Consider the following 6104-nt stretch of genomic DNA (forward strand, 5'->3'; position numbering starts at 1 on the left):
GTAAAAGGCTGAATAATATCCCATTGAATGGATCTACCATGCTTTCTCTATCCATTCATCTGTTGATAACGCACTGGGTTTGGCCTGGAAGCTGGGACCACAGGATCCAGTCTGGAGCCTGGGTCCATGGTGGGTGGCCTGGCACCAGGGGTCACTAGGGAATACTTGGTTCTTGGATTCACCATGAACTGGGTGCTCATTTCACTCTCCTTACCCCATTGGGAGGCTGTCTCTGTCTGTGGTGGGCTGGCTTGGTTTGAAGGGGGAGTGATGGGGGAATCATGTGAAACTGTTTTCCATACCCTCCTCAATGCATCGGTTCTTGTTTCTGTTCTCTATCTGGGTGCTATAATCTCTTACCTGGAATCCTTAGCTCTTGTGAAGGTGTTTTCATGAGTAGATAGTTGTTCAAAATGATATCTTTTGGGGCGCCTGGGTGGCGCAGTCGGTTAAGCGTCCGACCTCAGCCAGGTCACCATCTCGCGGTCCGGGAGTTCGAGCCCCGCGTCGGGCTCTGGGCTGATGGCTCAGAGCCTGGAGCCTGCTTCCGATTCTGTGTGTCTCTCTCTCTCTGCCCCTCCCCCGTTCATGCTCTGTCTCTCTCTGTCCCAAAAATAAACGTTGAAAAAAAAAATGACATCTTTTTTTTTTTTAAGTTTATTTAGAGAGAGAGAGAGAGAGAGACAGCAGGGGAAGGGGCAGAGAGAGAGAGAGGGAGAGAGCATCCCAAGCAGGCCCCGCACTCTCAGGGCTGAGCCTGACACAGGACTCAAACTCAGGAACCATGAGATCATGACCTGAGTCAAAACCAAGAGTCAGATGCTTAACCCCAAAGCATCTGGGTGACTGAGACACCCAGGTGCCCCCAAAATGATATTTCTGTGAGGGGACAAGTACTGGAAACACCTATTGTACTATCTTGCTGCTGTTACTCCAAACTATTTTAAAACTGGACACAATAAGGGCCATTTTTTTGATGGAGTAATCTTGTTGCTATCCCTGTCTTAGTGTTATAAATCTCATTTCTCAAAAAGAGTTGCAACATCAGCAAATTTTGACAAATTAGTTATTAAGTATATTGGCTCTGATGAAGGCAGATTTGTTTCCTAATGATCTTTAGCATACTGAAAACATTAAGCCTTGTGTATGTTAGTTTTTGTGCAGTGAATATTTTTGTTCTCTTTATTTTTCCCAGTGATATAGTATCAAATAGCTTTTGACAAAATCAGTCAACTGAAACAAAATTCTGAGGGCACCTTAATGCCTAATCATTTCATTTGGGGTAGAGTTATATGCATTGCGTTTATTTTTGTTTTATTTTCATGGCAAGACACATGATTTCAGAGCAATTTACCCGGAGAAACCACATTTCTATTACATATATTACATGAAATAGGAAGGAATGAATTCTGCCATCATAGTATAGGAATTGATTATCTATATCTATCTATCATCACCTATTATCTATCTCTAAATATATCCTACCTCGTAGGAGAGAAGATTCCTTTGGTGTCTCTAGAGAATATTCAGGTATGGGCTTCTGGAAAGAATTTGTTGTACTTCTGAGTTACTAGGGGATGTTTCTTCTATCAACAGTATACATCTTCATCCAATAGGTCCTGTTTCTCCCTTTGCATTGGCTACTAGGGTAGCACCAAATGGGTATTCCACTTTTATTGAGTACTCTCATTATTAATTCTGCCTTCATATTATAATTTTTAGCTTTAGTTTTCATTAAGCCCAGTTTTCTCATTTGCTTATTTTAGTTTTTGAAAAGTTTAACTTGCCATATCCAGGTTGTCCTAAAAAAGTGGATATTACCTCTGCTCACATTAAATCAAAAAGTATTGGCAATGGGGTGAGGGTGTTATCAGGCTTGAACAACTGGAGGAATTATTCCCATCAACAAAGATAGCCCAAGTCTCGCTGGCTCTTGTCCTTGTTCTTCTCTCCACTGGGCTCTGAGACCTGTGCACCTGGTGACGGATATGTGCCCTCTGCTAACCTTTCTCCTTTCCCAGGAGCACAACCTCTGGAGACAGATGTTCTCCACCCATTCTCTCTCCTCCAGGCAACTCATGCAAATAGATTTCACAGACTTGCAAATGCACCACTTCATTAAAATTCCTGAAATGCTTTAGCTCAATCTAGACCCACACTATAGGTTTATCCAACCCGGGAGGCCACAAAATGTACCACAGAGCACAGGAGAATGACCAGACTTGCTCTATTGTCTTTTTTTTTTTTTTTTTCATTTTTTTTAACGTTAATTTATTATTGAGAGACAGAGAGAGACAGAGCATGAACAGGGGAGGGACAGAGAGAGAGGGAGACACAGAATCCGAAGCAGGCTCCAGGCTCTGAGCTGTCAGCACAGAGCCCTATGCAAGGCTCAGACTCACAAACCATGAGATCACGACCTGAGCCAAAGTCGGACGCTTAACCAACTGAGCCACCCAGGCGCCCCAGACTTGCTCTATTTTCTTTCCCTCTGGTTTATTTCTCTTCAACCCCAGAGCTATGTTCCCATTCCAGGTAGTCCAGACACTCACCGCTCCCTCTCCTACCATTACTAGGTCACAGTGTCTCTGCCAGGTACACCCATGTTGGTCATGGCCTCTCACACAGTCTTACCCTTTATGATTTTTTAGAAAATTTCACCTCTGACTTACATGCTATTGGATATAGATGGAAATAGCTCAGTGAATTTCCTGACACTTGGATGAATATGTGCTTCTTGAGAAAAACAGTGTGCGCTGATAATCTATTGGGAAAAGTCCAAGGGTCCTATGCCCTTTACGGATTCAAAGAAAAGAACATTGACTAAGGAAATCTTCCCCTCTTTTTTATTTGAGTCCTTCCAAGTTATATTTTCTTCCCATTCATGAATATCCTCTTTAGCTATTTGATTCAAGTTTGTTCAATTAAATATTGAACTATATGTAAAGCAGAGTTATAAGCTATAAAATAAATAAGGCACTACTCTTACCCACATGAAATTTTAGAGTAATATATTTTTTTTCTAACCTCTGGCTGCAAAGAAGAATCACTTGGGAGGGACATAAAAATACTGATGCCAACAGTCTATCTGCAGGAACTCTGATTTAAATGATTTGGTGTGGGGTCTAGGACATTTCTTTCAGGTGACATGCATGTGCAGCTAGAGCTGAGGACCACTAAGGCCAGCATGTGGCCTGTGCACAAAATAGCTGTGCTACAAAGCAGAATATAATTGAACGTTGATAAGACAGACACCCTTGTTAAGATAAAGCCCCTACTCCCCATGACTTTTCATAAGCACCTGCCCCTCTCTCCCACTGTATTCTGGGTTAGTTGCCCCACCAATCTTTTTCCATAAATCCCTACAGTTACTGCAGACATAGCATTTATCACTAACCTTTTCTCCCCCATTTATCTATAACTAATGTTTTTGTTTAGATCAGGGCCCAAGGTCTGCAGTCAGATTAATGTGATTTCCCATCTGGGCAGCTCATGATATAGGCAAGTTACGTAACCTGCTATGCATCCTAGTTCTTTATGTGTAAAACGTCAATAATAATAGGGTCTAGGTGAGAGGGTTGACATGAAGATATAATAAAATATTGCCTATAAAGCATTTAGTTCAGTGCTTGTAACATAATGAGTGAGCCACTCGTTAGCTATTGTTATTACTCGTCTCTCTAGCCTCAGAATCCTGCATACTGATTTGTACTTGTTAAGTATTTAATACATAAAAATACCACTATACTTGACTTCACAGGCCAGATTTATTAAGTTCCAGTGAGTGTTTAAATACTTCTTTAACAAAGGCAGGCTGCTGTTTGTCCACACTGTGCCTCTGTGCAACTTAGGAAAAGGACCCCATGCTGGTTTTTCTCTTTTTGTTTGTTTCGTTTTGTTTTGTTTTGCTTTTTTTTTTTTTTTTTTTTTCTGAGATCAATCTGTTTTCCACACTTCCCTGTCATGGTCGGTGCCTGACCATTCGTGACTACATCACGCGGGCTCCCTTGCCAACAGACTTGGGTTCTGACAATGGGAAAGTAAAAGGGCAGAAGGAGAGTTGGGATCTTTACTCCTGCTCCCTCCCTGCTTGGGGCTGCATCTCTGGCAGTGGCTGACATCTGTCCACAGGGCTAGAGCTCCAGTTTTCACTGGATTCTGAGAACACCATTTCCTTCTATGCTCTCAGGTCTAGGGATGGTGATGCCTTCCCGTTCTTGCCAGTCTCCAAGTGCAATATCTCTTACTGGTCTCCTTAGCTTGGTCCACACATGGAAAGGGTGGGGAAGCAATCTCTTCATTGAAGTCTTTTGAATGGAGTTGGAAAAGCAGGTGCCTACTACCTTTTTCCGCATGACATTTTACTGCCCTCTGCTGGAAACTTGTGGTAAGCGATATGCATTTCTTAAGTCTCCAAAGGGAATGCTCCCACTTAGATGTGGGTTGAAGTAAACTCAAAGCACGGCAAAGTCCGAGGCACAACACTGATGGCTTACTATACCTATCCAGCCATCTTGTACTTCAGGAAGGGACCCCAAAGCCTCTACAGTTAGTTATCCAGGGTGTCACCTGTGAATGCTTCTTCATTCTGTTACTCTCTTCAGCCTCTTTCATAATAATTATTATTTGGTGGGGGGCACACTTACATGAAAAAGTATTCATTGTTTATCTGAAGTTTAAAATTTAACTGGTCATCCTGTATTTTTATATACTTAATCTGGCAACTACTCCTTGGACCATTAGCAGCACAAACATTGTTCTAGGGCCAAAAACATAAGGGAAATGTAGTTGATTCAGGGTCACACTTCTACAGGGCAGGTCTGATTTGTCCTAAAAACCATATGCCTTCCCACTGCTTGTTTGTCCCTTGAAGAAACTTCTCTTTATCAGTACTGGTGTGTTCCTTCCAAGTGCAGCTGTGTCCTTTCTGGGATGTGAAAAGAACAAATGTCACCACTTAGAGTTGGAATGTAGCTTTATTGTTTCCGTAAGATCCAGATAGTGAGCAACATGGAAAATAAAGGGGGAAGTTTTGTTATGTTCGCATAATTTTCAGTCTCAACTTTAATGTCTTAATATTATTTATTGATGATTAATAATAAAGGGTCCTTTAAACACCTCATTTTTAATTACTTTGACATATTGCTGATATTGCCCTGGTATAAATGTTAATATATCATCATTTATCTCAAATGCCTTATTAAAATATTACTAGTTATTCAGTTTTGACCAGATCAAAACATTATAAAAATACCAGACATACCCTTACTCAAGGCCTTCTCTATGGTACATGTGTCTCTGTGTTATGTTTACACTTACTTTTCATTCGCCAACACATATTTTTAATATATAGAATGAAAATGACATTTTTTTAAAGTTTATTTTTGAGAGAGAGGGAGAGAGAGAGGGAGAACGTGGACAGGGGAGAGGGAAAGAGAGAGGGAGAGAGAGAATCCCAAGCAGGCTCCACGTTGTTAGCACAGGGACCCATGTGGGGCTCAATCCCACAAAGGATGAGGTCATGACCTGAGCCGACATCAAGAGTTGGATGCTCAACCCACTGAGCCACCCAGGCATCCCAGATATTTGATAGGCACAGTGTGCAAACAGTGTAAGGCCCCCTCACTGGCTCTCAACTTCATACTTTGACAAGGGCACCACAAATACTTGGTGGTTTATATTAGTTACTCCTATATAACAAATTAATCCAAGTCTTAGTGGTTTGAAACAACAGCATCCATAGCTCACAGTTTCTGTAAAAATGATCCAAATATTTAGTGTTATCTTTTTTTTCTTTTTTGCCTCTGCCTTGAACCTTGTAACTGTCCCTCCTGTCCCACCGCTGCCATCCTGGGTGGAGCCAGCCCTCTCTCTCCGCTGGATCACCACCAGAGCCTCCCCTCATAGCCACTCCTGCCCCTCCAACATCGTCCACACAGCAGGTGATGATCTTAAAACCAAACCATACCGCTGCCTTCTCTGGACCCACCCAAAGTCTTATGCATTTATACCCCACGGAATCTGGGGGCACAGCTTAGTGGGGTCCTTTGCTCCAGTCTCAGCGTCTGCGGTCCAGGATGGCCAGGGCTACGGTCACACCTCAA

Source organism: Herpailurus yagouaroundi, unplaced genomic scaffold (assembly GCF_014898765.1).
Source record: "Herpailurus yagouaroundi ecotype Mexico unplaced genomic scaffold, PumYag 139, whole genome shotgun sequence".
Taxonomy (NCBI): domain Eukaryota; kingdom Metazoa; phylum Chordata; class Mammalia; order Carnivora; family Felidae; genus Herpailurus; species Herpailurus yagouaroundi.